Here is a 27,500-nt window from a genome sequence, read left to right as displayed (position 1 = left end):
TGCTCCAAGGATCAGGCAACAAATGAATGGTTTTGTGAGCCATGTAGCCAAGCTTCCTTTTATCCTAGAGAACAAAATCTGTTTTCCACAGTGCACCCGGAATCTACTAGCAAAGAATGTGGAATTAAAGTGCACTGAATCCCCTGCAACCAAACAGTAGTGTATCATGAGGCTGCCACACCACTAAGCTAGATAAATGAGCAGTAAGTTCACTCTGCAACAAAATTATACATTAAAAAATATTCTACTACATTTTATAAACTAACAGGATCTCCAAATAACGAAGTTACTCGCCTCGGTGCAGTAACAGTTGTTCTTCGAGATGTGTGTCCTTGTAGGTGCTCCACCTTAGGTGCTGGGCTCACCCCAGCGCCGCAGAATGGAGACTTTTCCCTAGCAGTGTTCGGCCGGACCGCTTATGCGTGGCAATGTCTCGCAGCGTTCACGCTCTTTTGTGTGGTCGTGCAGTCCGGCCCCTACCAGTTCCTCGAGGCCACCTCAGAATCTGGAAGACAGAAATGAAGAAAGACTCCTAAGTGGGGAGGAGGGTGGGTAGTGGAGCACCCACAGGACACACGTCTCAAAGAACAACAGTTACTGCACAGAGGTGAGTAACTTTGCTTTCTTCTTCGAGTGATGTCCCCGTGGGTGCTCCACCGTAGGTGACTGAGCAGCAGTATCCCAACAAGCAGGAAGGTGGCACTCTGAGTCCCTATTTGTCTGCTGATGAGAGCACCGCTGATGCCACTGCAGTATCTGAGAGCCCCCTCTGTTGGATTGCATAATGTTTTACAAACGTGTCGTGCGATGACCAAGTGGCTGCTCTGCAAATGTCCTTGAGAGAAACACCCTTGAGGAAGGCTGTTGACACTTCCATTGCTCTCATAGAATGTGCACAGAGGTGCGTTGCGAGTGGTACACATCTGGTCGTGTAGGCGTCAGTTATGCATGCGGTTATAAGTTTTCATATGTGCTGAGATGATATTGGCGGTCCCTTAGATCCCTCAGCTAGAGACACGATTAGCCAGTCTGAAGAGTCTCGTACAGTCAATATAAGGAGCAAGGGCTCTACGAATGCCGAGTGTATGGAGAGACACCTCAAGTAAAGAAGAGTGAGGTTGGGGGTAAAAGGATGGAACGATAATTGGTTTGTTGACATGAAAGTTCGAACAAACTTTGGGAATAAACATTGGATGAAGCATTAGGACTACCCCATTCTTACTGAAGATAGCGTATGGGGGTTTTGCCATGAGTGCTGATAACTCACTGACTGCATGTTGATACCTTCATAGTTAAGGTCGGCAATGGTAAGGTAGCCAGTGGTTCGAATGGTGGTATAGTTAGAGCCCCAAGTACAAAATCTAGGTTCCACACAGGGGGAATGGGTTTGCGTGGGGGGCTTAGGTTTATAAGGCCTTTCATTAATCTCTTGGTAACTGGATGGGCAAAGAGGGAGGAGCCTTCGACAGGTTGTCTGAAGGCGGAAATTGCCACTAGATGGAGTCTGAGAGAAGCTAAGGTAAAGACTGTGTGTTTGAGGTGCAACAAATAGTCAAGGATAAGGTGGAGCAGAGCTGAATGCGGAAGCAGCTGTTGCGTGGCACACCAGGAGATGAATCTATGTAATTCTGAAAAGTAAGTGGTTCTGGTCATTTGTCTTTTACTGTGAATTAATACATCTCTAACCTGTGTAGAGCAGAGAGATTTGGAAGGAGTCAGCCAACTAGGAGCCATGCAGTGAGCTGTAAGGTATTTATTTGGGGGTGTCGTAATGATCCTTGATTCTGGGTGAGAAGGTTTGGGAGGACTGGAAGTGGATACAGTCTGCATGGTTACATGTGTCGAAGGAAGGGGAACCAGTGTTGACACACCCATGCTGGTGCTATCAATATGACTGTGGCGCTCTCTGTTTTGACCTTCTGCAGAACTTTGGGATTCAGAACAGTAGGTGGAAAGGCATACAGGAGGGGATCATTCCAGAGATTGAGGAGGAATGCATCACCTAGAAAGCTGGGGCCGAGTCCGGCTCTGGAGAAGTAGTTTTGGCATTTCTTGTTGTGACACATGGCAAAAAGATCTATTAGGGGGGTGCCCCAGCATTGGAAAAGAATGTGGAGGACTCCATCGTGAAACTCCCACTCGTGATCCGGAGCAAAGTGATCCGGAGCCTGCTGAAGAAGTCTGCAGCGACGTTCATGGAGCCAGGTAAGTAATATGCTGCAGATGTGATGCCATGGCAAATGCACCAGTTCCAAAAAACGGATTGCCTCTGAACAGAGGGAGTGGGAGTGGGCTTCGCCTTGATGGTTCACATAATACATTGCTGTGACGTTGTCTGTTAAGATTCTTACCGTGGTATTGCGGATGTGGCTGTGGAAGTATCTGCAGGCGTTGAAGATTGCCTGGAGTTCCAGAAGGTTTATGTGGAATTGTGTCCCAGAGGGTGACCACCAGCCCTGGGCAAAAATGGTGCCCATCTGTGCTCCCCACCCCAGAAGGGAGGCATCGGTGGTGATGTGATGAGAGGGTTGCTGTTGGTGGAAAGGCATGCCGCCAAGAAGATTTGTGCCTGTTGTCCACCAGTCGAGTGACTGGAGGACAGATTGCAGAGGAGTCACTGACCTGTATAGGTCATGTTTCGTGCGGTTGTATACCAATTCTAGTCAATACTGAAGGCTGCGAAAGTGCAATCTGGAGCAGTGTACCACATAAGTTGTAGCCACCATGTGACCCATGAGTTTTAAACAAGTGATTATCTGTACAGTAGGGCTTCCTCAAGTGACTTCTATCAATTTCTGAATGGCGTGGAATGTCTGGAGGGGTAATTATGCTCTTGCGGTGGTCGCATCTAGGCGGGCACCGATGATCGAATTCCAGGTCCTGAGTAGGATGAAAAGTGGACTTTTGCTTGTTGGTAAGTAGTATGAGGGTATGGAAGGTTCTTATGGTGGTTTGGACCATATCGAGAATCTCGGTACGGGAGCGGCCCTTCAACAGACAGTCGTCGAGTTAAGGGAATATGATCATCCCTTCTCAGCGGAGGTATGCCACTACTTCTGCCAGGATTTTTGAGAATACCCTGGGGGCAGTGGAAAGACCAAAGTGTAGGACATTGTATTGGAAGTGGTCTGTACCAACTCTGAACAGTAGGAATCTTCTTTGTGCTGAATGTACTGTGACGTGAAAATATGCGTCCTGGAGATTAAGGGCAGCAAACCAGTCGTTGCAATCCAATGCGGGTATTATTGAAGCAAGGGTCACCATTTTGAACCATTGCTTTTGTAGGAACTTGTTCAAATTCCGGAGATCCAATATAGGTCGCCAACCGCCCGACTCCTTTTGAGTGAGAAAATAATGGGAACAGAAGCCACTGCCTCTGAACTCGTCTGTGATTGGTTCTATTGCACCTATGGAGAGTAGGTGGTTGACTTTGGTGCAAGGTAGCAGGGTCTCGTGAGATGGGTCCCTGAAGAGGGACAGGCTGGTTTGAGGCTTGGAAGTGAGAGTTATGGTGAAGAAGGGAATGGAGTATCTGGATTGAACTATCTCTAACACTCACTTGTCTGTGGTGATTGTGGCCCATTGGTGGTAAAAGGGCCTCAAGCGATGGTGGAACAGGTGAGTGTGGTGACTCTTGTTGATGTAGGAGATTGTCTGTGTACCCTCGACGGGGGCATCAAACCTGCTATTTATTGTTCAGTGGGTTCTGAGTACTGTTTCCCTGGTTTCGACGCCTCTGAGAACTTTGCTGCGTCCGTTGTTGCTCGAAGGTCCATTGTTGGTGTTGCCATTTTGCTGTCTGACGTATAAGTAGTCGTAGAGTTATTGGTAGGGAGGATAATGACATCGTCTGTAAGGTGGGGTATACATACCCAATGTTCAGGAGGGTCGTGCGCAAATCTTTAGATGAGTGCAGAACTTTGTCTTTTCAGAGAATAGTTTGCCCCTGTCGAATGGTAAGTCTTCAACTTTGTTTTGGAGGTCTTTAGACCTCCCTGCTGACTGAAGGTAGGGTACTCGTCTCATCACTACTGCTGTAGGTGTGGACTGTACTGCTGTATCTGCCATGTCCATGGCTATCTGGAGCGCTGCTCTCACTGAAGTATAGCCCTCCTGGACGACTGAATTCAGTATGGGTCGTTTTGATTCTGGTAGGTGGTCAATCAGCGGTATGAGTTTTGTAAAATTATCAAACATGTGATTAGAGACATGTGCTGTGTAATCGGCTATCCTGAGCATGAGTGTTGCAGATGTATATACCTCTCTGCCCATTAACGCAAGTCTTTTTATGTCCTTAGCAGCAGCAGGTTTATATCGCAGTGTTTTTAACCTCTACTGGGCTGCGACCTCCACTAAAGAGTTTGGTTGGGGATGGGTAAAGAGGAACTCCATTCCTTTAGGGGGCACAAAATATTTCTTGTCGGCTTTCTTGCTGGTAGGTGGTAAGGAAGTCGGAGTTTGCCAGATCTCTTCAGCGATCTCAAGTATTGCCTTGTTAAGGGGTATGGCTATTCTTGATCTATATTGAGGCTGGACTTTCTTGAGGAGTCGGTGTTGCTTCTCCTTTCTCTCATCCAGCTGTATCTCCTGGCTTACTGCTACCCTCCTGAAGAGCTCCTGGAATTGTTGGAGGTCAGGCAGAGAGATATCCCCCGGAATGACGGCTTCATCCAGAGAAGAGGAAGAATGGTCCCTGGGGGAGACTTCAGGTGGATGTTCCTTTGTAGTAAAAAGCTGCGTGTCATCTGGCTCTGATGGTTGGTGTTGTGGAGATGCAGGCTGCCCCATTGGGGTTGGAGAAGCTGGAGTTGGAGAGATGTCTGGAGGACGTGCAGTCACAATATGATCTTCCATGAGACCTGGTCCTGTAGTGGTATGAATGCCTATTAGGTGAATAGCGACGGTAGCGGTCGTCATGGTGGTAAAGCCTATCAAGTAGTAATCGCCTATCGAAGTAAGTGTGGCAAGCGTGTTCCCAATGTGTTGAGTGAGTTAAGCGTGGAGAACGCGAACAAGAGTATTAGGCTCTAGAAGATGTCGGAGAAATGGAGAAGAGACTGCGATGGTGGTGATGGTCCCTGTGAGCTGCTAAGAATCAAGAAGGGAGCCTCTCAAGTGGAGAATGCAGGGATCGGCATCAGCCCGCACTGTGAGGTCTCGGAGACCACAGTGCCCGTGGGGAAGGCGACGGTGCCAGTGAAAACATTAGCAACTGCGAGTGCGAATGGCTTCGGTGCCGAGGGAGACTTGATGCCAGGTCCCTTGGGTTGGTGCCGCTAGCATGCGGGGTCGGTACCGTCAGAGCTAGCAGAGCTCGGTGCTGAGGTCGGCGCCAAAACTGTAGTGGGTGCCGATGGTGACGTCGGCACCAATGATGACCTCAGCGTGGAAGAGATGTTTGGTGTCAGGGGTTTGCTAGCAGATGGTGCCGAGGTAGACCTTAGTTCCATTGTCGGAGCTTCTTCTGCCAGTCTTTTTGATTTTGGCGCCGTTGGAGTTTTTGAACATTGTTTTGTGATGCCAGAGGTACCGGGCTTCTCTCCTGAACTGACTCTGCTCTGAGACATGGTAGGTAAAGACCTAGTGGGTGACGCCTTATGTCTTTTGGGCAGTGCTGTCATAGGGGATGAGGCCCTATGCTTCGGAGGCTGGTTTGAATCAGAGGTCTCTGGCTGAAGAGCTTTAATCAAACAAAAGCCTCATTTCTCTGTTCTGTCTGGTCCTTGTGGTCAGTTTTGTGCAGTGCGGGCACTTTTGAGGGACATAGGTTTCTCCGAGGCAGCGAAAGCAGGAAGAATGACTGTCAGGGGTAGGCATTGCCTCGCGGCAAGTGTCACGCTTTTTAAAACCAGGGGAGGATGGCATTTTCTATCTGTAAGTTTTAAGGCTTTTTTTTTTGTTTGTTTTAAAATACGAACAGAGACCAACTAAGTAGAGAGAGAGAGAGAGCGCGCTATTTACAGTGATAACTATGAAAATGTGAGAAAGGGAGAAAAAAACTTGGTTATTATTAAGAATTTTTTTTTAAACTAGGAAGAATGTGGGAAAGAAGTGAACCGAAGAATAACTATTAACAGAACAATCTCACGACTGAGCCATTAAGGAGGGAAGTTGAAGAGACCAGTTCAGTCCATCTGCAGCCTAAGGCGGTTGAGAGGAACTGGCGGGGACCGGACCATGTGACCACACAAAAGAGCGCAAATGCCACAAGACGACGATGCGCATGCGCGGTCCGGCCGAATGCTGCTAGGGAAAAGTCTCCATTCTGCAGCGCTGGTGCGAGCCCAGCACCTATGGTGGATCACCCACGGGGACATCACTTAAAGAAGTAAGGTTTTTTTTTTTTCCTTCAACTGGCAACTTTTTCCCCCCGGGCATTATATATATTTATGTAACATCTGGCATAGGTAATTACATAACCTGAGAATGTATTATGCACTCTTCAATAGACTGCTACGGGGTTTCCCACTAATACAAAATCTCTTTTTAAAGTTGTGGGTAACAAGTATTATTTTTTTTTTATTTCTGAACTCACATTCCTGAGAAACTATAATCAGACGCAATATAAAGAGGGATGGAAGACAATAAATGTTAATGCTGTATTTATTTGTAGATGAGGAGCTAAGGGATCTTGGGAATTACAGACTGAAAAATTGGTTCAAGTGATAATTAAGAACAGATCTAAAACCCTTAAATGGCCATGATATCATAAGGACTGAAGCAAATAAATGTTGTTCAATCACCGGTCTATTATAATGCTTTGAACATCAGTAAAATAATGGATAAAAGAATAACATAGGATAACTTAGATAAAGTCCCTCATGAGAAGGCATTAAGAAACTTAAGTGACTACGGTGTGACAAGCAAAGCACTGACATAGACTGAAATCTTGCTATGAGTATGAATGGTCAAGTTTCATCATGGAAAAAGTTTAACATGAGGTGCCATAAGGTACAGTATTAAAAATTGTTCAAGATCTTTCTTAATGACCTAGAAAACAGTGCATAGTGAGTGGGCAAAATTAGGTAGCAATCTTGTAGTTGCGTCTGTGTACTGAGTACACAAAACAACAAAATTTCAAAGTTTCCTATACAATGAAAATTCTGATAAAAGTTTAGTTAGTGTTTAAATGTTATGTTTTTACTTTAATACATATTAATACATTAAATTTAATTTTATATCCTAATAAATATTTTAGCAATGTAAAATTTGAATCAAAATGTTTCAACTTTTGGCACAAAAATAAAAAATTCCAAAAATTTCCCATCAAAATATTTGTCACAATTAATACATTCCTACAAAAACATGTTGATTTTGCTGAAACTGCAGGTTTTTTAAAACAGAAAATTCCTTTCAAAAAATGATGACTAGCTCTAGTTAAGATAATTATGGAATAGGATAGAAAACACCAAAAACAGTGGTACACTCTCATTCAGAACACAGTGTTAATTTTTGGTTATCATATCTCAAAAAAAGCATATAGCACAAATAGAAGGGGTTCAATGACTGGAAACAAGAATTGTTGGTGGCCTGAAGATATTTGTCGGTCAGAAAATATTAGATAGATAGATAAACAAATATTGTGTGTGTTTATTCTGGAGGTAACAAATAGGAAAGGACACCTAAAAGGTAAAAAGATGAATGGTACAGAATTGTAGAGTCCAACACACGAGCCACATGTGGCTATTTCGTCGGTTAAGCGTGGCTAGTTGGCTTGAAAAATATGGCTGTTTGGCCAGTTGAGTGCGGCTAGATCACTATAGAAGTAGCCACTATAGTGGCTACTGCTTCAGAACTGGTTGGACACTGCCTCTCAATAACTCAACAAATGAACACTCAGATTTAAAATTAATAAATACACTATTTGTGTACAATATACAACTGATCACTGAACCTCACTGTCACAAGATGTCAAGGCCAAATGCTTAGCAGGATTTAAAAAGAATGGATATTTATATAGTTAACATAATTTAGAAAATATAACATTGATTAAGAAAAAAATTGAACAATTTTGGAAAGGATATAAATCTGTATGCTTCAGTACATAAGCCAACCTTTCAATATCTGGTTTAGAAAAAAAAAGTGTGGGCAAGTTATTCTAAGAGGGTGATTCTACACAGCACAGTTTTCATAACAGACCTTATTTTGAAACAACAATAGGAGCATCTACACAGCAATTCCGTTATTTCAAAATAAATTTGAAATAACGGAAGGCTTATTTTCAACTTCTGTAAACCTCGTTCCATGAGGAACGACGACTATTCCAAACTAGCTATTTTGAAAAAGCTGTAGTGTGGATGCTCCATTGCTGCTATTTCGAAATAGCTCCTCCCCAGAGCCAAACTAATTACTCTCCAGTGACTCCTGGGGGGTCTAAAACGAGGTAGCACATCCACATTAGGGAAGCCTATCTCAGACTAGTTTTGAGGCTTCCCTGTAAAGTAGATGTAGTATTTCTAAGGCCTAACTGACACTTTAGGTGGTAGAATCCGACATTTCAACAACACTGTTAGTCACAAAACCACTACCCACCTGCTGTCCAATTCTGTGGGCACCTAAGTATCTACTGATAAAGTCCTTTGGGTACTTAAATTTGTGCCTCTCAGTATATAGTTCCCTAAATTAAGACATCAGTGACTAACTTTCTGTCTCTCCTGACTTAGGCATTTACCAACCTCTCTCACCTATAGGACTCACTTTAGTCAATGTGCTGAAATTGCCTAAGAGCACACACCGTATAGGGCCTTCACAAAATCTTGTCATTGTGCTTATGTTCCCTTCTTATTATTAGATCAATGGTTAAGGCACTTACCCATAAGGTGGGAGACAGGTTCAAATCCTTCTTCTGCTTGATGAAGAGGTGGGATTTGAATTTAGGTCTTTCATCATTGGTATGAGAACCTTAACTGCTGAGCCACCATGTTGTTTCAGTCCAATTCCACAAGCCAAATACACAGGGAAGCCTTGGAACTTAACTTACAGCTTTGGGACCCATCACAAAGTTATAAAGACATTACCTGGCCAGCACACTACCTACCACATCCTAATGACTTAAAAAAACCAAACAATGGGCATTTAAGAACAATTTTCACCTTCTCTATCAGCTTCATGTAACATGAATACTCCAATTGACTTTTTTCCCCTTTTTCCCTTCCTTCTCTCTCCCCTCCCCTACTATTTATTTTGGAACTGGACCTTTAATACTCCATTCATCTGAAGAACTGGGTTGTGCCCACGAAAGCTCATGGTATCAACTACACATTTTGTTAGTCTTTAAGGGGGTGCTAGACTATTTGTTGTTTTTTAATTTTTTTCAGTTACAGACTAACTTGGCTACCCTTCTGAAGCTGCTGAGCTATTGGGTATTCTGGGGTTGGATCTCTTAGGTTGGAGCTATTATGCAGAAATTAATGGCATATTCATTGGAGCAGGAACTGAAACATGGATTTACGAAGCATGTGCACCAACCACTAAGCTATATAGTCACTCTCTTTGACTCAATGATAGTGAAGTATTTTATCCTATTCAAGAACTAACCTGGCTAAGGAGAGGCATCAAGGCTGTAATTCCTGAGCAGAGATAGGTGCTTCACTATACTCCAGACTTTGAAGGGCATTGCTCAAGATACACTGTTCAGCATTTAGGCAACTCCCTGCTCAGACTGATCATTTCTGTGAATCCCTTTTTTAGGTGCCTAACTATCCATCATGGATTCTAGAGGAAATCTGGTTGCCTAATTTGGAGTTGTGAATTCTACTAGTCACCAGGCTCCTTAAAATTAGGTGCTGCAGTGCTCAGCACTGCAATGCTAGGCCCTGCAGCATGTGAGTCCATAGGAATCTAGTCCATAATATAATAAGACTGCTGTTTATCATGCAGTACAATGTTGTTTCCTTAGGCTTTCCTTTTCTGTTGGCTACAGCCACCTGTTGTGTCTTATTTTAGACTATGTTGTTTTTAGGGCAAGGACTATCTTGTATTTGATCAGGGCTCTACTGTATGAGGCACTGTATTATGGCTGTTGCCTCTATACACCATCATACATTCAAATAAAACAAAACAAATGGTAAATAATTAACAAGGCCTGTATGGAGATTCCTACATTAAGAAATATATTACTTTAATGAGGGCAAAGAATCACTGTATAAGCAAGTGGGTGAAGATAAGAACAAACTTTTTTAAAAATAAAAACCTTTTTTAAAATAAAAACCCATACCCAATACTATTTTTACAGCATTTTTTCAGTAACTGAAATAAATTTGATTTATATAAGGCCAGGTAGTCCCATCCCACAAAATAAATTTGTGTGAGATGGATAAATTTGGCCAAATAGTCTCCAATATATCATAGATAAACATTAAAGAACCTCGTTTTATAACAGTATCAACACTACTGAGCAAATACTCTAATTTATTAAACAAACTATGACTCAATTAAAAGAAGTTAAAAGAAAATCCTTTTACCATTATCAATTATTAAATATGTTTTGAACATCTCTTATCACAAATGGAGGTCAAAATGGAATTCCTATATTCCCAAGCTATGACGCAGTATTAGTTTTATGATCTTCTGTAAAATCTGTGGGACTACCCAATCATTATTTTGACACTTTTATTAAATAATAGAGGAAGCTTACTTTTACATAATTATAGTTACCATATTCTATGTCACCCTCCCATAGGACCATTTCCCTCATTGTCAGCCCTTGGTCACACAGGTTTCTTTTTATAGTCCCATTCCCACACTGCACTTTAGGAGTTGCACCAAATTATGTCTAAAAATAATAAAGCTCATTGATAAGAATGGAAAGATTAACCATTAATATATGAAAGTTTCTTTTATAAAGACTGAGCTATTTTAAGCCTTCCTGCTACAAATGAATTCTACACATAAATAAAAGCCTATTCTGGGAAAATAATGAAAATTGTTACAATTTACATATTTATTAGAAAAATATGCTATGGATAGCATTAATATCTTATAAGGAATTATAAATTGTCTAATTTGCAAACTGTTTTAGAACTGCAGTTGTTTTTGCTTCTCTTCCCTCAAAATGGGGATAAGGTAAACATTTTTGTGCTTGGTATAAAGAACCTATTAGAACCAATGAAGATGCTTAGGTCAGTTTTTAAATTTATTTCACTGCACATACAGGTCAGGACTATTAATTATCTGTATTACTGTAACAGAGTTCCCAGCCAAAACTGGAGATCCATTATGCTAAGCATTGTATAAATATGTAATAAAATGTCTTTGAAAAGAGATGGCAAGTCAGAGAGCAGGAGAAAAGAGATATAAGCCTCTATTCCAGTTAGATATAAAACTCATTCACATAATACAATCTAAGGTTTGCCAGATATGCTAAACATTTGTATTCACCTTCACGCTTTAATCACCAGTCAAAGTTAACTCAATGGACTCAAAAGAAATTAATTTGATTAAAAATTAATCATGATTAGTCACTGTTTTAATTACATTGGAAAATAACAGAACAACAACAAATGTATTCTAAATATTTGTGGATTTTTTCTAAATGTAAGTATGCTGATTTCAATTACAAACATAGAATATGAAGTGTATAGCACTTACTTTATATTTTATTACAACTATTTGCCCCATAAAAAAGAGAAATAGCATTTTTCAATGAACCTCATACAAGTACTGTAGTGCAATGTTTATTGTGATTGTGCAACTTAAAAATATAGATTTTTTTTGTAACGGAACAGCACTCAAAAAACAAAAAACGTAAAAAGTTAGAGCCTACGAGTCCTATTAGTCTTACTTCTTGTTCAGCCTATTGCTAAGACTACTATGCTTGTTTACATTTATACTGCCTGCTTATTTACAATGTGACCTGAAAATGAGAACAGGTATTTACATGGCAGTTTTGCAAGATATTTACATGAGAAGCATGTTAAAATATTTTTATGTTTCTTCATGCTTCAGCTATCATTCCAGAGGACATATTTCCATGCTGATGATGCTTCTTAAAAAATGTGTTCATTTAATTTTTAACTGAACTCCTCAGGGAAGAATGAGGTTTTCTGCTCCATGGTTTTACCTACATTATGCCACATACTTCACATTATGGCACACACTGCTGATAAATATAATAACATATGCTGGGTTAAGAACACTTTAATTGCAGATTTGACAAAACACTAAGACGGTATCAATGAGAGATTTCTAAAGATAGCTATAACACTCAAATGAAGATTAAGAGTATTCAGAGTCTTCTGAAATTTGAGAGAGAGATGAGGTGCGAAGCATGCTGTCAAAAATCTTTAAAAAGCAATACTTCATTTTGAACACAAGAATAGCCATACTGGGTCAGACCAAAGGTCCACGTAGTGGCCACTACCAGGTGCCCAAGAGGGAATGAACACAACAGGCAATCATCAAGTGATCCCTCTCCTGTCATCCATTCCCAGCCTCTGACAAACAGAGGTTAGGGACACCATTCCTACCCATGCTGACTAATAAGCATTGATGGACCTATCTTCCATGAATTTATCTAGCTCTTTAGTGAACCCTGTTAAAGGCCTGGTCTTCACAACATCCCCTGGTAAAGAGTTTCACAGGTTGACTGTGTTGCATGAAGAAGTATTTCCTTTTGTTTGTTTTTAAACCTGCTACCTAGGAATTTAATTTGTTGAGCCCTAGTTCTTACCTTATGGGAAAAAGTAAATAACTTTTCCTTATTTACTGTCTCCTCACCAGCTATCATTTTATAGACCTCTGTCATATCCCCTCTTAGAAAAGAGGAGACAAAGCTGAGAAGTCTCAGCCTTTTAATTTCTCTTCCCTTCCAAACCACTAATCATTTTTGTTGCCTTTTTCTGAACTTTTTCCAATGCCAGATTTTTTTAAGATGAGGCAACCACATCTATATGTAGTATTCAAAATGTGGGCGTACCATGGATTTATATAGAGACAGAGAATACCTTACTATTCCTTTAATAACTCCTAACATTCTGTTTGCTGAAAACTACAGAATCCAAACCGCCAAAACCAAACTTCTGTTGGTGGCATCTGACTCAGATGATGAAAATTAACATGTGTCAGTCTCTATTATTATGGATCGTTACCTAGCACAACCCGCCGTCAGCAAGGAAGCATATCTTCTGGAATCTTGTCTGCTGCATGAAGGGCCATATAAACGTTTAGCATATCAGGCAAGTAAATACCTTGAAATGTCAGTTGCCATGTGAACACCTGTTCTCACTTTTATGCAACATTGTAAATAAGTAGGCAGCATTTTGTCCAATAAACATAAACAGACTTGTCTGATAAAGAATTGAGTGCACCTGCAGGCACTAATGTTTTATTTTTGAGGGAAGTTCTGTGAAAAATAATTCTAATTTAGAAGTTTATCTTTCATGATTAAGAGACTGTAGAATAATACTTGTCTTAGGTGTACTGAAAAAACACTTTCTAGTGTTCATCTATTTACAGTGCAAATATCTGTAATAAACAATAATATAAAGTGAGCACTTGACATTTTGTATTGTTTGTAATTGAAATAAATATTTGAAAATACAGAAAACATGCAAAAATATTTAAATAAATGGTATTCTATTTTTGTTCTATAGTGCAATTAAACCTGCAATTGTGATTTTTAATATCAAAATATTAGTTATTTTTTATTGCTTTACAGCACTACTACAAATATTATATAGTGTAGAAATAAAAGATTGTAAATTTTCTTAAATCCCATGCTTTACCTTTTCTTGCCTGTGACTGTACTTATGCATTTCCCGTTTGACTAATTATTGTTGTTTTTGATTGTGTAAAAGTTACCTTTTTGTAAATTATGTTCTTCAAGATGTGCTGCTCATGTTCTTTCCGCAATAAGCATGTGTGCTCACTACATGCACTAGTGTGGGACATTTTTCCCTTAGAAGTACCAGTAGGGGAGTAGCCCTAGTGACCACTGGACTGGGCCTCCAACAGCTGGGAAAGAGGGCAGAATGTGGAATTAACAAGAGCACTATCTCTAAGAACACCAGCAGTTAGGAAAACTGTCTTTTCTTCTTCAAATGCTTGCTCATGTCTACTTCACAATAAGGGTCTCCAAGCAGTACTCATGTTGGAGAGTAGGACTTCAAAGTCGTAATGATTGTAGCACATCTCTGTCAAACCCAGCATCATCTCTGGCCTGTTGAATGATGGCACAGTGAGACACGAACATGTGGACCAATGACCACATTGTGGCCTTGCAGATCTCGTGGGCTGACATGTGCGCCAAAAAGACTGATAATGCTTGGGCCCCAGTTGAGTGAAGTCAGATGATGGTCAGCAGAAGAACCCTCACGAGATCATCATAGGTTCATATACAGGAGGTGATCCACTTAGAAAGCCTCTGAGTCAACACAAAGATAGGCCACAAAGAACCACACTGATTTACAGAAGCGGTTGATGGGCTCTAAGTAGAATGCAACACCATCCTGACATCCAGGACATGTAGCCTCTACCCTGCCAACCTACGGGGCTTGGAGCAGAAGACTGTCAGGAATATGTTCTGATTAATGTGAAAGACAGAAAAAATCTTTGACAAAAAAGCCTGGTGCAGCTGCAGCTGGACCTTGTGTTTGTGGAAGAGCATATACAGGAGATTAGAGGTCAGGATCCTGATCCCAGACAGCCATCGTGCCAAATTCCAGGAGAGGTGGGACAAGGAGCATGATTCAGGGGACCCACAGTGATGCAGGAGAGGACACAGTTGAGGTCCCATTGTGGGATGGAGTCCAGAACCTGAGGGAATAGCCTCTGGAGGCCCTGCAGGAACTGTACACTCAAGTCTTGTAGAAAATCATCTGCCCCCAGATCAGCTTGTGAAAAGCAGATATGGCAGCAAGGTGCACTCAGATAGAGGTGTGTGCCAGCCTCTGGTTCCAAAGGTAAAGAAGGTAGCTGAGGACAGTTTGGATCAGGGCTCAGATCAGCAAGATATCACGTTCAGAAATCCAAAGAGAAAACTGTGTATTTTGCCTAATACATCAGGTATACAGATGGTTTCCTGCTACCCAGAAGGACCCATTGCACTTCTTCTGAGCAGGTGTACTCCTTCAGCCACAGAGCATACATGCTGAAAGGTACAGGGACATGAAGTTGGGTTGCAGAATTCAGTTGAGAAGGGAAGGGGTAGGGCACACAGAGCGCCAATCTCATGAACGTGCAAAACCAGTGTTGGCAAGGCTATGCTGACATGACCAAGATCACTGAATCACAGGGCTAGAAGAGACCTCAGGATGTCATCGAGTCCAGCCCCCTGCCCAAAGCAGGACCAATCCCAACTAAATCAACCCAGCCAGAGCTTTGTCAAGCCGAGACATAAAAACCTCTAGGGATGAAGTAGGCATGGAGATTCCTCCACCTCCCTAGGTAACCCGTTCCAGTAATTCACCACCCTCCTAGTGAAATAGTTGGTTAATCAGAAGGGGTATGTCTACACTACCCTCCTAATTCGAACTAGGAGGATAATGTAGGCATACCGCACTTGCAAATGAAGCCCGGGATTTGAATTTCCCGGGCTTCATTTGCATGAAGCCGGACGGCGCCATTTTTAAATGCCGGCAGTTCGAACCCCGTGCCGCGCGGCTACACGCGGCACGGAGTAGCTAGTTCGGATTAGGCTTCCTAATCCGAACTAGCTGTACTCCTCATTCCACGAGGAGTACAGCTAGTTCGGATTAGGAAGCCTAATCCGAACTAGCTACTCCGTGCCGCGTGTAGCCGCGCGGCACGGGGTTCGAACTGCCGGCATTTAAAAATGGCGCCGGCCGGCTTCATGCAAATGAAGCCCGGGAAATTCAAATCCCGGGCTTCATTTGCAAGTGCGGTATGCCTACATTACCCTCCTAGTTCGAATTAGGAGGGTAGTGTAGACATACCCAAGGGGAGTAAAGCGAGCATCTCTTTTTTCCCCAGCATCTCAGTTGGGGACCAGGTCAGAAAGTGAGGCTCTGCGCCGCATCCCCGCCATTTGCGTGTGGCCCAACAACTAACTTACGCCCCTGTGATAAAGTTTAGGTGTCAGACAACACATGAGTATTTACCATGGGGAAAACCATAGGTTGAATTTATAGTGTCCAAATCTCGTCTCAGTCCACCACTATCTTTTCACTCATCAATATGAACTTTATTATAAATATAATAGTCAACAGGTTTTTTTAAAGGTATCTTTTCAGAATGGCAAAATCCTCATCTATTCAAAGCATACAGGGCATCCTCGAACTAATGGCTCCCGACAGCGCTTTGCAACAGACTACCCATTTGATTCCTACGATGTTTGTTTTGCCCTTAAGATGTAAGTGGGCAGGGAGAACAGCAAACATTCCATGCTGAGCCTTAGTCAATCACCGATTTCACAGTTCAAGTTCTTTGACCAAGTCTTGTGTTAGGAGATAATGAAAACCAAGCAGCAAGGCTACCTGGCAACAAGCTACCCTGGTCAAGGTAAGGCATCAGATAAGCAAGAGCAAAGTATCCCCTTCCAGCTCCATTCTGGAAAAAGTCAAAATGCATGTGATTTCATAATGCTTATTTGGAATGTAGTTAACTTAACAAGCCGCCTGTTACTTTGAAATATTTTTCAAAATAATGGGAGCACTATTTCAGCATTCTTGTAACCCTCGTTATTGTCTATCTTATTTTGAGTTAGGGTGCTGTGTAGATGCACCCTTAGTGTAGTTTTCATCCACTGAAGAAACTGGGAAAGTCATTAAATTCAATAATTTTCATTGTATTAAAATGACTTTTGCAGTAGACCACCATCCATTTTATTAAAGGGATGTTAGTAAATGAAGTACTACCATATCCGCGAGATTCTTTCCTAGAAGGAAAGGTTGCTTAGTAGAGTGCTTCTCAACATTAGGACTGATACTATGATATTTAAAAAAAAAAAAAAAAAAAAAAAAAAACACCACACACCCACACCACACTCTACATCACTTGCTTTCTATAATTTTGTTGCCTCGCTTGCAAACATTCCTAGTGAGACAATTTTACTTTTGTTTTCCATGCCACTAGTTTAATTACTGTATAACATATGATTCTGCGAAAAAACCGTTTTCAGTCTCTCCACCTTCTCCGCGATACAAACATGTATTCAGTGCACATATTGTTTTTAAAACAAGGAGCTATGTTATATGTATATGTATCTGTGATACATAGAATCTCAGCATTACAAACTGACATCTCATTTGGAACCAGAAGAAAGCATTATTCATATTCGAAGCAGACAAATTTGAGTTTTCCAAAGTCTAGAATTGGTTGACATCCAGTATTTCCTTCTGTGTCAAAAATAATGGGAGTAAAACTCTTTTCCCTTGTTTTCCACTGGCATGGAGACCTCTAGCATAGTGCCACTGAATCAGCCCTTATATGTCACTGCCGACCCTGCCCTTCCTTTGGTTTCTTCTTGCCAGTTACTCTGACAGTGGGGAAGGAGGGTGGGAATTGGAATGGAGTGAACACCACATCTCTTTGGAGTGCTTGTTCACATCAGTTCCAATCAGGTGATTCTCAAGCCACTACACCATGAAGGTGGGGTTAGAGTTTGGAATCACTGATTGTAGCACAACCTTACCAACACACAGCTGCATCCTCCTTTGAGAACTTATTGATAGCATAGCCTGCTGCAGATGTGTATTTATGACCATGCTTCTGCTCTGCATCTCTCTTGAATGGGAACTTGCACCAGGAATGCAATGGAGGAAGCATGTGCCACAGCAAGTGTCCCTTTACCAAAGAGGGTTAACTCCTGCTAAGTCACAGCAGGTTCGTATACACTGCACTATCCATGAGGTTATACAATGGGCTGAGACTGGGTCACCTTTCAACCTGTTTGCTATTGCTATGAATAATTGAGTAGACTTCCTAAAGGGCCTTGTTTGTTTGATATAAAATGACAGGGCTCTATGCACATCTATAGTATTCAATAGCATTAGTGTGGTATTTAGGATAAAATACCGTGAGGAAAATGTCCTGAGACAGGTGAAATTGGGAGACCACTTTAAGTAGGAAGATAGGGTGTGCCTAAGTTGCAGCTGGATGGGTGGCTACCCATCTCTGATCAAGCCCAGCAAGAGTGTGGCACAACCTTGGTGGGCTGAACACCCGCAGCCAACTGGCCTGGAGCAGAGGGGCAGCTGCCCCTCTTTGTTAACTTGCCAGTTGGGGGGTCAGAAGAGGCGTCCCTGGCACTTGTCTCCAGCTCCTGGAGGGACAGGTCGGGACTGGGCCTGCTCCACAGAGCAGGTGCTGAGTGGCTAGAACATGTGGCACTATGGGGACTGTGCTAGGCCGCACTCTTCCCCAATGGTTGTGTGTGGGGTCAGGGAGTCTTTTCCTAAGCACCCCAGTGCACCTGGCCAGGCTGGAGCCAGCCTTGGGCAGCCCCAGGCTCTTCCTGCCCCAGCATCCACCCCACCCCCACTGCCTGCAGACAAAGGGCTAGGCTGAGACTCTGCCACACAGCCCCCACTCTCTTCATCCTAGCCCTACTCCAAGGAGGCTGCAAGTCCCAGCACTGCTGCCCTGCAGGTGAGTGCGCTGGGGCACAGGAATGTGATGGTGGAGCGGGAGTGGGGGGGGGGGGGGGGGGGACACCTAAGGAGGATGCTAGGGCAGGATGGGAGTGGGGCAAAGCTTGCACTGAGGGGCATGGAATGATGTGGGGGATCAGGTTGGGGGGTGGAGAATCATGGGCATGAGGGGAGTAAGGCAGGAGCAGAGGAAAGATGTAAGGGGGGGGATATAATTTGCAGAAGCTGCACTTTCCTTCACTCTCCACTTCTCTGCCTACCTCCCGAACTAGCTATTTGTCTGCATTCTCACCCTTTCTGTGTTACTTCCGTAACCCCCTTCTGCTCCCAAACTCCCTCTTGAACCTTACCTCACACCCTCTCCAGCTGCCAAACACCCTTCAAGACCCTGCCCTCCTCACCTTATCCTGCACCCCACCTCCCATACAAATTCTGCATCCCTATCCCACTTAATGACAGTCCTGTCTCTCCCATTGAGCCCCTCATTTTTGTTCCCACACTAGAGCTCAAGGGGGTTGTGACGGGCCAGCCCCGGACCAGGGGCGAGGGGAGCGGAGCCCCCGTCGGCCGTCACTCTCCCGAGGGCGGGGCGAGCGGAGTCCTCACCGGCGGGGCTCTGCCGGCCGGCCCCAGACCCCCCAGCAACCCCGCAACTCCAGCCGCCGGGGGCGGCAGGCGGGGGCGCTTCCCCCGCGCTTGCGCCGGCAGCTGATGGGCGGCTCCCCCCCCGCCGGCCCACGCAGGGAAGGTGGGGCCGGGGCGCACGGCAACTGGCGAGGGCCGCCAGCGGGGGCGTGCCCGGAAGGGGCGGGGCCCCGGGCGGCGGCCGGCGCGGCGGGCCAGTTTAAAAGTGCCCGCCGCCGGAGAAGCGGGGCGCAGGCTCCTCGCGGCGGCGGAGGAGCAGCCCCCACCGCAGGACGGAGCGTGAGCGCCACACAGCCCGGCTGCCGGCCCGGCGCTGGTCCCGGGGCCACCGGGACAGCCACTGCCCCTGGCGAGCACTCAGCCCCTCGCCAGACGGCAGGAGGACCCCACCGCGCCGAGTCAGGAAAGACCGGGACGGCCAGGAGCACGCCAGGGCCGGAGAGCTCACCCCCGAGACTCCATCGGAACGTGAGACGCCACAGACCGCGGAGTCGAGGTAGGCGCCAGGGCGACGGGGATCGGCCGGCAGACCCAACGGGAGGGAGGAAGGAGCCCGGGGCAGGGCGCTTCTGGCGGCCGTGGGTGGACGGGCCACAGGGGGGAGAATCCTCACCCCCCTCGTCCACCGTGCCGGGGCGCTAGCGGCCCCGGCGCTCAGGGCCCCGGGCTGGGACCCGGAGAGAGGGCGGGACCGGGTCCCCCTCCCTCCACACGGGGAGCGTCCAGCACCCGCCAGCCACACTAACCGACAGGGACCAAACTAGAACCCCGGACTGGGGGAGGAGGACCTAAGGCTAGGGGCTCCGGCCCCCCCATCCCGCTCGGCGGGTACTCACGGCCTGGGGTTCGCTGACCCCCCCCTTCTGGCTGGGAGGGGGTGATCGCACCCCAGGGGCCCGGACTCCACACCGGCGGCCCAGGGACGACACAGGACAAAAGGAGGACCAAAAGGGGTCCGCAGACCCCCCCTCTCGGACTGGGAGGGGGTGATCGCACCCCGAAACCCTCACAGGGGTCCACAAAATTCACTAACTCTGGAACCCCAGGAAAATAAATCTGGCCTATGGGAAGACCTAAAATTCAGTCCTCCCTGTCTCTTCCCCTCACCCCATAGGGGCTGGAGTGTCAGAAAAGTAAGGTGTGTCAGTTGTGGGGCTACATCAGGGTTTTGGGAGGAGTTTTTTGCCTCTCAATTGTATGGTTCCCAACTGATTTTTCTGTGGGTCAGTGGCCCCCAAACCCAAAAAGTTCCCCACCCTTGCCCTAAATAAAGAAAACATTGAAACCTTTTGTGTTGGACATACCATTTTATTTTATTTTAAATGAAGTTTGATAAACTAACATGAAAAAAAGTTAAAACACGTAATCTGTTTAATAAATTAAAATTAAACCATTCTCCCCAGCTGCAGCCATAGCAAAATGGCTTAGGTGTAAATATGTAATAAACAGTGAGTTTCCATTAGCAACAGGAAGTCCACGGAAAGGTTTGGAGAGGGTGGGGCCTCAAGAAAGGGCTCAGGAAGGGATGGGGTGACATTTAATAAGTGATCTTGGGTGTAAAAAAGTTGGAGACTACTGTTCTAAGGGATTAAGACTCTCGGCCTCCATGTCAAGAGGTGGAGAGACTGGAGGTATGGGTATCTGAGATGCCTCTGGTCCTGCGTTAGAAGGGCCAGATATAGAGGGAGAGCTATTGGGGCTTCTACTGACTGGTCAAGAAGAGTGTAGAAGCAATGATGGCACGGCCAAGCTGGCACCAGTATCAGATATGCCCTGCCCCTGCGGACCTTCAGAAGCACCCTTTGGACCAAAGGTATCGGGGCAGAAAAACATACTCAGCTGCCTCCTCCCTTTCCCCCCCCCTCACTGAATCGTGATTGCATCTACAACAGAACCGTGACAGCAGTTCAGAAATGAACAGAAGTCCTTGCACTTCTTATCCTTAATGGGAAACTGGTCTAGTTGAGGCGATCCCCATGTCTGGATGATTGAGCGTATTACATCCATTCTGATAGATCACTCATATATCATGAACGTTCTGATGAGTGTATTTGTTAGTGTGTTCTGCAGGCCCATGAGGTAATGAGCCTTTAAATGGATCAGAATACCAAGAGTTGCTGGCTTCATGGCACAGACATGACGACCTAGTTCCGCCCTGCTTCTTTATGTAGAACATCTCGGTCTTTCTGTCTGTGATGGCCCTGCATCTGTTAGTGGAATACTTGGCAGGAGAAAATGACTGCCCTGAGCACCTTCAAGTTGATGCAGAGAGCAAAGTCTGTGGAGCTCCCAGATGGATTCCTCACCCGATGTCCAAAGCATCTGTTACAAGCATCATTGTGGGAGACTGGGGAAGTGTATGTGACCCCCTTCGCAGACAATTCCTGGATCCAACCACCATAAAAAAGAGTGGGCATTACTGTTCAGGGAACTGAGATCAACATGTACAGTCCATCCCACACTGGTTGGTACACCGAGGCTAACCACGCTTGGAGAGGCCTGAGGCGGAGCTTCGCATACCGGACCAAATGGCAACACGATGCTATGTGTCCCAATAGTTGTAGGCACGTCTTCACCATCATAGTGGGACACTGGGTGAGTGGGGATAATATGCCCATCATTGTTTAAAACTTGAAGCCAGGTAAGCTGACTTGTGCCTGAACTAAGCCTAGAGTTGCTCCAATGAACTCTATTCTTTGCACGGGAATCAGAATTGATTTTTCCTCATTGAGGAGGAGACCCAGTGAGTGGATTAGATTGAGAGTCAGGTGTACATGTGATGGAAGCTGCGCTCTTGAGTATCCTTTCAGTAGTCAATAATCCAGATAGGGAAAGATCTGTATCCCTTTTCTTGCGAAGGCAGCCACCATTGACAAGCACTTGGTGAACACCCATGGTGTGGTGAACAGATGGGTGCACAGTGAATTGGTAGTGATTGCTGGACACCACAAACCTGAGGTAGAGCCTGTGCATGCTAGGAACTGCGATAAGAAAATATGCATCCTTCATGTCAAGGGCAGCATATCAGTGGCATGGATCCAGAGGTAATGGTGGCTAGGGAGACCATGTGGAACTTTTGCTTTCACATGTACTAATTGAGACCTCGCAGGTCCAGACTTTTGCCTTCGGAATTAGGAAATATCAGAAGTAACCTCCCTGCCCCCAACCCATGGGGTACCTCTTGAATCACACCTAATCTAAGGACCTCCTGCATAAGGAGATGCTCATAGGAGGGGTCCTTGAAGGATGGGGAAGGTGGGTGGAAGCAAAGAGAACTGCAAGGAATATCTCATCCCAACCATGCATAGGACCCATTGGTAGAACTGGGAGAGCCTGGCTAAAAATAAAGGGGAGGATCCAGGGAAACTGGTATGCTGTACTCAGGTACATCTTCAAAACCCTTATTTGGGTCTCAAGAAAGGTTTGGAGGCATTATCATCCTGGATCTATTATTTCTGGGTATCTTGCACCTATTATTTCTAATGTGCTGATGAGGCTACCTCTGCTGATTCCTCAGAATATACCTCACCTATGGAAGCTGAAATCTGAATAATTGCTAGAGTGTACATATCCAGAAACTTCATGGTAGCCCTTAAATCTTTTAAAGATTGGAACTCTGAGTCAGTTTGCTCTGAAAACAGGCTCCTTCCTTTGAAGGGAAGGCCTTATAGGGTATGTTGGAACTCCGGTGGAAACCCAAAGACTGGAGCCACGAAGACTGGCACATCACTATCCCCATGGACAGAGTTCTCGCCATTGAGTCAGCTGAATTGAGCGAGACCTGCAGAGAGATTCTGGCTACTGTTCTGCCTTCCTCTATGAGTACCAAGAACCCCTTCCTAGAGTCTAGAGGAAGGAGCTCTTTGAATTTGGCCATCACATCCCATTGCCTGTATGAGTACCTACTGAGGCTAGCCTGTTGGTTTGCTATACTCAAATGAAGGCTTCTGGTTGAGTATATCTTCTTGTCAAAGAGGTCAAGTTTTTTGGCCTCCATGGCCTTAAGATCTGGTGCTTGTTAGCCTCGTCTCTCCTTTCGTTAACAACTGAGACCACTAGGGAGGAGGGATGGGGATGCAAGAAAAGGAATTTGTAACCCATGGAGTTCACGAAGTACCTCCTCTCTCCATGCCCTTTGCTGTGGGTGGTATTGAGGCTGGCAATTGCCATAGAGAATTATAATTAACCTGGATAGTCTTTATAATGGGCAATGGCACTCTTGAAGGGCCTTCTTGGGTTAAATGTCCATCACAGGATCCTCCAACTCTTGGACTTCCTCCACTGTGAGATTTATATTGCATGCCACCCATCTCAGGAACTCCTGAAATCCCTATAGTCAACTGGTAGAGGCCCTGCCATCGAGGTCCCTGCCACTGCCTCATCTGGGGAGGAAGATGAAGAGACTGAAGGTGGTAGTGGGACTGGAGGTAGAAAAGGATGTTCTTCGTCTTGAGTTCCTCCCGCTCCTGTGGATGAGGACAACTCCTGGATAGGAGCAGGACCCAAGGCCTATGTGGGTGGAGTGCCCTTCTGTGTACGTTGGGAGACTGATGTGGCGTAGGTTGTCGGTGGTCATCTGTCCCTTGGGGATCTGAAGCAGTGGTGAGTGGATGCTGCCAATCAAGATGCTCTGAATACACCTTGGGCTTGATTGTAGGCCCAGGGTATCCAGAATTGCCACTGCATTAGAGGAGACCACTGAGACTGCTATGATGGGTCTCCTCGATGGCTGTTGCTGCAACACCTAGTGAGTACAAAGAAGTTGCATCAGACTCGGATGCTGAAGGTGAAGGCAATGGCAGTGTTGAAGAGTCCAATGCTAGGGCCCAGTGCTGTGAAGATCACGAGGTCGAATGGTGCTGACCATTTCAGGACTGGAATTGGTGTGGGGTGCTAGGTGTGGCAGCTCTAGTCTCCACATACCAGTGAAGCTCCGGAACTGAGGATTCATCTGATCTCTGCGGCATCAGCAAAAGTGCTGGGGGAAGCAGTGCCAGTGGTGGGAAGCACTCTGGAGACAAAATGGCACACCTGTCAGGCACCTATCTGCAGATGGAGGACACCTTAGCATAGTTGGCTTGCCTCTAGACTGCAGTGCTCTTCGTGGTGATGGCTGCTTGTCCTGCACCACAGGTGCTCCCATCTTTTAAATCTCTGTGAGGTCCCTTACAGACTCATATGTGTCTGGTGTGGACTGAGAGTTCAGCACCTCCACCAGACTTTGGTTCCCTGGCAATATGCTGTGTGCCAGACTCAACAGTGCCCATACCAGCCCTGGTGTCAACGGTGTGTTCTGATGAGCCTTATATGCAGAAGTTTTCTTGCACTGCACCAGCTCCTGCTGGGGACGAGCTTTATGCGGAGTGCATCACCAGAAATGTGAGGCAAAGATGTTTAACGGTGCCTGAGTGCAGACAGTTTCAGTGCCAGTGGACACAGGCACCAAGAATCTTTATCGGTGCATTTTTTCGGTTTGGTCTCATGTACCAAGGCCAGCACGCTGTGGACTGAGCTCACTCCTGGTGCCGACCTGTCTGACAATGCCCGTCTCACAGCCACCTCCGTTAAGAGTTGCTGGAGCTGATACACATAGTCCTTTCTTGTATGGGATTTAAATCCCTTACAAAACTTACACTTTTCTGCCCAGTGTTCTTCTTCCAGATACCTAAAACACAAATTATGCGGATCACTGTTTAGCACAGAGCGCTTGCAAACAGTGAAAGATTTAAACCGGGGGGGGGGAGGGTGGGGCGGAAGAAGGGGGAAGGGTTCAGCATGCCCCGATGCCCAGGAAGGGTTAAATGTGTAGGCACAATTGCTCAATCCTAACTACTATCTAACCATAACTTTAGAGAGCTAAACTAGAAAACATGCTAGGGACTAGAAGTTTGCCAAAGCAAGACCACTACAAATTCCAATGGCGACACAGATGGTAAAAAGGAACTGAGGTATATAAGGGTTGATATAGCAGTGCCACTCTAGGGGTCTCCACAGCCAACCATATGGGAGCTGCTAGGAAAAAAAAAAAAAAAAAAAAAAAAAAAAAAACTTTCCAATGCTCATGCATGTGGCGCACACACACTTGATTGGAATTGATGTGAACAAGCACTCAAAGAAGAATAGCCCAATTTTATTATATCCAAGACCCAACATATTCCCAGGCTTGTTGGAAATGCTGTAGATGAGGGCCAAATATGGTGGTATTCGCTGGGCTATTGGGGAGGTTGTTCAGGCTCTTAATCAAAGCTCTGTTGCCTGAAAGTTGGAACACTGCATGTTGTGTCTGCATCAATTTTCAGTGGTCTTTTTTCGCCAGTGATTAAAATTGGGTATCTCCTCTTTTTATGGGATGTACTTAAAATGCATAGTGTGGCAGGAGAGTATTTCACTGTGTGGAGAACTTCATCTGTTTTTACAGAGGAAAGTTTGTCTTTATCTAACGGTAAGTCCTCTTTTAATTGCATCTCCTTAGAGCATTGTAGCTCCAATCAGACATATCTAAGTATTGTGATACCATTGCAATCGACTGTATCATGTTTTGGCCATATCCAGGGCTGCTTTTAATGTCATCCTGAAGACTGACCTTCTAAAAGCACTATCATTAGTTCTTCTCTTTTGTCCTCAAGGAAGTCTGAGGCAAATTCAAAGAACTTATAATTCTCATGATCACATCTGGCAAGAAGGGCACTAAAGTTCTCAATGAGGAACTGTAGAGTAGAGGAAGTCTCAGTAAGTGCAGTCATTTGTGTTCCTTGTCCTATGGAATTGCTTGTGGTTGAGTTTGCTGCGCCCTATGGGTTACGGTGTCCACTACAGTGTGTTAGGTTTTGGGTGGGTGTACAGGAAGTCCATGCTCTTCACTAGTCTATAGTACTCCCTATCTGCTTGTTTTCATGTTGGAAGAGCAAGTACCAGTGCCTATCATACGGTCTTATCAAGTTCGAGAATCGCCCCTGAGATGTTGAAAGTGCCTGCCTCCTTTACACATGGTAATCTGTTGATGTCTGTTCCTACTAGCCGCTGAATCCACTACTGCGCTATGCACCAAGGAAGAGGTGCTGCACATAGGGTCTTTCCACTCGGGTTAGATTAGGAAAAAAAGCTGCCTCCGTAAGTAGGATCCTGAGCCTCTGTTCACAAACCTGAAGTGTCCGCAGGTGAAAACATGTAAAAATGCTACACCTTTCTTTTTGGTTCCCTTCACTAAGATACTTTAGGTAATTGGTGTGGGGGCTACTCTTTAGTATAAGCTTGCTGCAGGCCTAGAAAGCTTTAAACCCCAGGAATTCAAGCATGCCAGTTGATAAAAAGGAACTATAGGGTTGGTGGATCAGGAGGGCTATATTTTAGATGCCCAGGCTAACCCGGCGGATGCTGCTGAGGGAAAAATCTTCTGGCTCCCATGCACACACATGACTGGAATGCATATGAACAAGCTCTCAAAGAATAAATCTAAGTATCGTAGAATATATTTTAAAATTCCATGAAACAGATTTATAAAAATGCACTACTAATGTGCATTTTTAAAAATTCTAGGGAGAAAAAGCAGTCACACTGTGAAGAGCTCCATCTGTAGCCAACACAAGATAGCTAGAGCACACGTGTGGCCTGGCCATGAACTGCTATCAAAAAGCCTCCAATCAATGACACAAGGACACACAGTCACCTGAAGTGAAACACCTAAAGAGACAGCATTTGAAGTAGTAGTATATAATCAGGGAGCATCAAAGAAAAAAAATAGAAAATACAGTATTGTATTAAAAGAAAACTACTAAACTCTCAAGGGAGAGTTTAAAAAAAGATTCAGTAAGGTAAGGAAACTGGTTCTGAACTTGCTATATTTATTTAAATGAAGATGGTTAACAGCAGTTTTTTAATTCTGCCTAGGCTGATTAAGTTAATGTTCAGTTGCAAACTTCTGAAAAAGCCATAACATTTTTTCAGAGTTACGATCTCCATTGAGAAATTCATATCTCTGAGTTTCTGTTTTGATCACTCTACATTCCAGAAGCATTATTATTCTTTTAAAAAAAAAAAGTGTCATTTTATTTGTGATCAATTATTTCCTCTGGAAAGTCCTCATAGTGACGTCTGTGAGCTTCAGAAAAATAAAATTAATGCAATGCAAAACATCTCAGTAATAAAGTAATTATGGCCCCCAAATACATTGTAGCATTACTAGACCAATAAGCTGCATTTGTGTGTTTGCCACTGCTAATACCCATACATTTTTATAGAAGCAAAACAATTTAAAACAGTGCATTGATCTAATCAAAGTAATAGTACATGCAATATTTTCTGGTCCAA

The 27,500-nt window shown here is 44.6% G+C and overlaps 1 protein-coding gene across 8 annotated transcripts in view; it reads right to left on the bottom strand.

Moving 5' to 3' along the window:
- The window catches only part of CDIN1 (CDAN1 interacting nuclease 1), a 237,458-nt gene that overhangs the window by 154,471 nt on the left and 55,487 nt on the right, over positions 1-27,500 (bottom strand). The gene's annotated exons all lie outside the window — the stretch shown is intronic.

The sequence above is a fragment of the Pelodiscus sinensis genome, chromosome 4 (genome assembly GCF_049634645.1).
Source record: "Pelodiscus sinensis isolate JC-2024 chromosome 4, ASM4963464v1, whole genome shotgun sequence".
Taxonomy (NCBI): Eukaryota; Metazoa; Chordata; order Testudines; family Trionychidae; genus Pelodiscus; species Pelodiscus sinensis.
This window is presented reverse-complemented; position numbering and strand designations above follow the sequence as displayed.